This window comes from Cuculus canorus, chromosome 3, assembly GCF_017976375.1.
Source record: "Cuculus canorus isolate bCucCan1 chromosome 3, bCucCan1.pri, whole genome shotgun sequence".
Taxonomy (NCBI): domain Eukaryota; kingdom Metazoa; phylum Chordata; class Aves; order Cuculiformes; family Cuculidae; genus Cuculus; species Cuculus canorus.
This window is the reverse complement of record NC_071403.1, coordinates 54,208,327-54,214,494: the sequence shown is the minus strand read 5'-3', so window position 1 is coordinate 54,214,494 and position 6,168 is coordinate 54,208,327. Positions and strand designations below refer to the sequence as shown.

General features: G+C 41.8%; 1 non-coding gene across 1 annotated transcript; it reads left to right on the top strand.

The window, feature by feature from the left end:
* Positions 1-2,726: 2,726 nt before the first annotated feature.
* Positions 2,727-2,809, top strand: TRNAL-UAA (transfer RNA leucine (anticodon UAA)). The gene has a single exon. It is a non-coding gene; the product is annotated as a tRNA-Leu (tRNA).
* Positions 2,810-6,168: the final 3,359 nt, after the last annotated feature.

Genomic DNA, 6,168 nt, shown 5'->3' with positions numbered 1-6,168 from the left:
AAGTGTGAAGAAGAGGTAATTGTAGACCTCACCTTACTTAAGGTTGTTGCAAGAAAGAAGCTGGGAATTACAGAAATACCAGCTTGAGACCCTTTAAAACTATTTTTAAGTCGCAGTGTGAATTAGAGGCACTTAAATTTACTTCAGTAACTGAAGAAATCATTCTCTTCCTTGCAAACATGTGTTCATTGCTTAATCCTATGGGGGTTTTTTTAGCCTTCAGTTGTGCAAGATCTCAAGTTTTTCCGGCCCATGCACTTGTCCAGTCACGGTTAAACAGACTTTTGAAAAAAACTCATGACACTATATTGCAAAGACTCATGCCACACAGGATGAGTGGAAGATGGTGATAAAAGCAGCTCAATAATATGTTGGCATAATAATAATAGAAGCTGCAGAATGGACATCTTCATACTTGCTAAGGAAAGCTGTTTTCTCGCACTGAAAGTCAGCACGACTCCTCTGGAGAGGTGCATAGCATATTCCATGGGTTGGTTATATTTTTTCCTCTTCCCTCATGTGGCAAATCCTGTACCTGGGTTTGAGGGGGTAAGTAGTTACCATGTGAGACATTTCTTGAAAACAAAACCAGTTCTCTAGACTTTTGAACCATGGGAGATATTTGGAATTGATTTGAAAAAGGAAAGAGCTACACGTGGTGGTGTTTCTATCTCTAGCAAAGTATAGATACGATGAAGGCAGGAAATGGTATCCTAATAGATATGGTATGTGGTGATTACAGTTAATCTATTTCCAACGCAATGGGATTTTCACATGGAGCCATGGTATTTGTTTATCTGATACCTAAGAAGGCAGATCTATCTTCTTCCGTGTTTCTAGCATATTATATAGTGTCTTCATAGTAGTTGAGTCAAAGGCAGTAAGTCAGTAGAAGGCAGCTCCCCTGTCACACTTGACCTCACAGCACATACATTGTTAGGGCACAAAGTCTTAAGAAGAAAAAGTAGCATTTTACTATGTTTCTCAGAAATAATGTGAGATGAGAGAACCTAGCTGATGTTATTTCTCCACTCAGTACTATGATGAAAGGCACAACGTACTGAATGGGGAGAAATGCTAGCTGCGGCATGATGCCCATTTAAAGCAAACGATATATCGTGGTTAAGTTCCAGTCAAAGAGCTGTTCTTTCATTCCTGTGGTCAAGCATGTGAATAAGAAAAAAGAAAGTGTGAGTTTCACATCTGTTCTTCATCTACATAAAACGTTGACAATTCACTTTTACTGTATGTGAGAAGTATTTTCCTTCACAAGCATTCCTAGCATACTGGGGAACTCCGAGCAGTAAGAGCTGAGGAGGGCAGGCACCACCTTCACCTGCAAATTCGAGGCCCAGGCCCCTTACAGAAGGCCACCTACAACCGGGGTGTCCAACAACCAAGGGTTATGTGCTCCTCTTCTGCTTATGGTGAAGCAGACGGCCGCTGTGTGCCACCTCTGGTTTGCTGGGTGCTGCCAGTCTAGCATCTCCAGCCTGGGCTCTACGGAGTATTTGTTTCTCGTCCTTTGGGGGCACATTTAAAGGTGGCTAAGTTTGGTGGGATGGAGGAAGCCCATTTTCTCCTCTGGAAAACGGACAGCAAAGGCAGTGAGAGTGGATGCTGGTGCAGGGACAAGGTAATGGGGCATTTTCCCATTTCAAAATTTCTTCATCAAAAGGGTTCTCAGGCACTGGAACAGGCTGTCCAGGGAGGTGGCAGAATCACCACCCCTGGAGGTGTTTAAATGACGGGGAGATGAAGAGCTTAGGGATATGATTTAGTAGTGGACAGGTACAGTTGGACTCGATGATCTCGAAAGTCTTTTCTGACCTAGTGATTCTATTCTATAAGTCGGGGGAGGTCCCAGTGAAGGCACTAACTGGGGATATTGCAATAGGAGCTTCAGTAGACTGGGAAGTGATTGGCAAGAAATCTTTCCTCTGCATTATTCTTTTCCTAGTTAAGCATAATTGATGGCTTTGGACTTAGTTGTTTTTTTGCTTTCCTTCTATAAGCAAGCAAAGATACATTACAGGAGACACCTGGGCAGGAATAAGTCTAATGTCAGTACCTAAGAGCAATGCCGGGGGGTGGAATCATAGAATCACAGAATGGTTAGGGTTGGAAGGGACCTTAAAGATCACCCAGTTCCAACCCCCCTGCCATGGGCAAGGACACCTCCCACTAGATTAGGCTGCCCAAGGGCCCATCCAACCTGGCCTTGAACACCTCCAAGGTTGGGGCAGCCACAGCTTCCGGGGACAACCTGTGCCAGTGCCTCACCACTCTCATAGTGAAGAAATTCCTCCTTATGTCTAGTCCAAATCTACCCCTCTCCAGTTTTTACCCACTGCCCCCACTCCTATCACTCGAAGCCTTTGTGAACAGTGCCTTCCCAAAGATATTTCGCCAGGCAGCATCGCCGCGGGAGGCGGGCGGGGGAGGGGGGGGGGGAAAGGAGGAGGAAGAAAGCGGAGCAGTTTCACTTTCGATCCAGCCTTTCTCAGCACCACTTCTCCCTCTCTTTCCCTCCCCGCGCTCTCAGGACACAAAGCGGAGCGCGGAGAGCCCGCCCCGCGCCAGCCCGCGCGGGAAGTGAAGGCGGGAGAGCGCGCGCGGCGTGGGGGGCAGCCCCGCGCCATCCCCAAGGCCGGGGGCGGTCGGGGGGCGCGGGCGAGAGCGGCGCCTTGTATGTAGGAATGTCCGGAAAAGCTGCCTGTATCTGCACCAGGATGGCCGAGTGGTTAAGGCGTTGGACTTAAGATCCAATGGACGCTTGTCCGCGTGGGTTCGAACCCCACTCCTGGTAGGTGATGTTTTTTTTCCGGAATCTCTATTTAGGGCGCGGGGAGAAAGTGGGATCCGGGCAGAGGCGGGAGCGGGGCCGGGATGCGGCACCCGCCGCCTCCGAACCTCGCCCTCCCACGGGTTACTCGAGGTCACCTCGAAAAGCCTTTGTGTCTAAATAACTCCACACATATGCATAAAATAAAGTATAAATATGGAGTTTTAGATATGTCTTTACATATTTATTTTAGTTATATGTAGTTATAATATAACTACATATTATAAGTAGTTATAAATATATAGAAATAAATATATTTTAAATATTATATATTATTAAACTTTATTATTTGTTAATATATAATCATATGTAGCATATACATGTCTACGTTACTATATTATATATTTTATCTGTTTATAGAAATAGCGCCATATATATATAAAGACACAATTTAATATATTTTACATATATTTACGCTATATACTCATATAAGATGCTCTATACCACCTAATATATAAATATTATAAAATAAATAACTTTAAAATATATAACTTTATAACATATATTATTATATATTATTGTTTGTTTATATATATGTTATTATATATTATATACAAGACATGCTTTTATATGTTCATATTTATAGATTTTACATACGACTGTTTTATATATAAAATATATTAATTTACATCATATATTATTATGTATTAATAATGTATTATATATTAATAATGATATATTGATTTATAATATAATAAATAATTTATATTATATTTATATTTATATTTATATTTATATTATATTATATTACATAATACATTATTGTATATTATTGTATATTATATATAAAATTATATACAGTATGTGTTTATGTTTATATTTATAGACACTCTATATGAGACCCTCTATAGTGTCTTCTATATAAAATATATTAATTTACATTATATATTAATATATATTATTGTATATTAATAAATATAATTATACACAGCATATGTATTTATATGTATATGTTTATATTTATGTATTTAACATATTGTTTAACATATATTATTGTATTAATATAATTATACACAGTATATATTTATATATGTATATATTTTTGTATATATTTTACTTTTATAATATATATTTTTTAATGTATATAAACTGTCTTATGTCTCATGTTTTATGTCTCGAGCGCCGCCCCCTGCCCTCCCCATCCATTCTTCAGGACGCATTGGGACCGTCACCCTCCGGCTCCCTCGGGCCCAGCTCCTGCCTTTGTCGCTCCAAAGTGCAAATTATATATTCCAATTTTTGTGTGTAGATTGTTTATTTTCAGTTCCAAGCATTTTGGGTACTTTGAAGGCTGGGTGACAACCGGCCCCAGCGCTCTTACCACGCTCACCCTCGCTTCCACGTTCTAGGACATGGGATGAAGGTGTAAAGGATGCCTTGAGATGAAACTTGAGGTGTCCCCGGGTGAGCCCGGAGGGTGCGGGGCAGGCGAGCCCTGGTGTGGGGCAGATGGTCCCTGGCGCCGGCTTGTGCTCTAAACTGCTGGGGTTCAGCTAAAAGTGAGGTGGAATGAGTGAGCAGTGTTTTGCAGAACCGCAGAAAGTCACAGGTTGCTGGGTTGGAAGGGACCTCGGGGATCATCTGGCCGAACGTTTTAGGTGATACATGGTTTAATCTACATGGCCCAGCACCCTGTTAAGCCGAGCCTTAGCAGTGTCCAGCGTAGAGGAATCTACCACTTCCCTGGGAGATTATTCCAATGTTTAACTGTTCTGGTGGTGAAAATTTTCTTCTGGAATCCAATCGGAATCTCCCAGGAGCAACTTATACCCTTTAGCCTGTGTCTTTTCCATGTGACTCCTTGTAAAAAGGGAGTCACCATCCTCTTGGAAGACACCCTTTATGCACTGGTATATGGTGATGAGGACTTTCCTAAGCCTTTACTTCTCAAGGCTGAACAAAACCAGTTCCCTCAGCCTTACTTCATATGGAAGGATTCCCTGTCCTCTGATCATTAATTTAATTTTTAATTTTTAATTAATTTTTTATTTTGACAGGTGTTTTAGTCAAAATTGACTGAAACACTATCATTGTGGTTTACTATATACAAAAGTGCAGGGATTACAAACCAACTGCAGACTGACACATTTTAAGATGCTTGCCAGAGCATCGTGGTCTAATTCTAATATGGGTAAAATACAGTTCTTAGCCAGGAGCTGAAAAATTTGTCTAAACTTGCAGTCCAAATATACTGAGAAGCTCGACGTGAGCCAGCAGTGTGAGCCGGCAATGTGCGCTCGCAGCCCAGAAGGCAAACCATACCCTGGGCTGCATCAAAAGCAGTGTGGCCAGCAGGTCGAGGGAAGTGATTCTGCCCCTCTATTCCTCTCTTGTGTGATCTCATCTGGGGTATTGTGTCCAGTTCTGGAATCCTCAATATAAGAAGGATATGGAACCATTGGAACAGGTCCAGAGGAAGCTACAAAGATGATCAGAGGGCTGCAGCACCTCCCATATGAGGACAGGCTGAGAGAGTTGTGGTTGTTCAGCCTGGAGAAGAGAAGGCTCTGAGGAGACCTTAGAGCAACCTTCCAGTACCTGAAGGGTCTACGAGAAAGTTGTAGAGGAACTGTTTACAAAGGCTTGGAGTGATAGGATGAGGAGCTATGGGCATAAACTGGAGAGAGACAGATTTAGATTAGACATAAGGAAGAATTTCTTCATAATGAGAGTAGTGAGGCACTGGCATAGGTTGCCCAGGGAAGTTGTGGCTGCCCCACCCCTGGAGGTGTTCAAGGCCAGGTTGGATGTGGCCTTGGGCAGCCTGATCTAGTGGGAGGTGTCCCGGCCTGTGGCAGAGAGATTGGAACTGGATGATCTCTAAGGTCCCTTCCAACCCAAACCATTCTGTGATTCTATGAGTCTACGATCATGTGATGATACTAAAAAAAGGGTAAACTACCAAGAGAGATAACAACTTATGGGCCTTCAATGCGTTGTGAAATAGAAGGTGAAATAATTCAGACAGGGAATTTTATTACATGCTAAAGAAGATCATGTGCTATCGAAAATGTGGACATGGTGTAAACACAGAAACGTAATAGTCGAGATGGATTTATGGAGAACAGTGTGGTTTGGTGGTGAATTTCTAGGAAATGCAAGTATGTGTATTGTCTTTTAAACTGTACCCACACTTAAATTGTAAATGCAAAAACATACCACGCTTCTTAGCACTGTACACTAAAATTGACATTCTTACAAGCATTCATCATACCCTGGCCTTAACTTCAAACAATATTGCTTTCTATTGCACTTCATTCTTCAGACAATCTTTTTACTAAGAAGGTCATAGTCTGTATGATCCTTGCCTCATTTTATTGAAG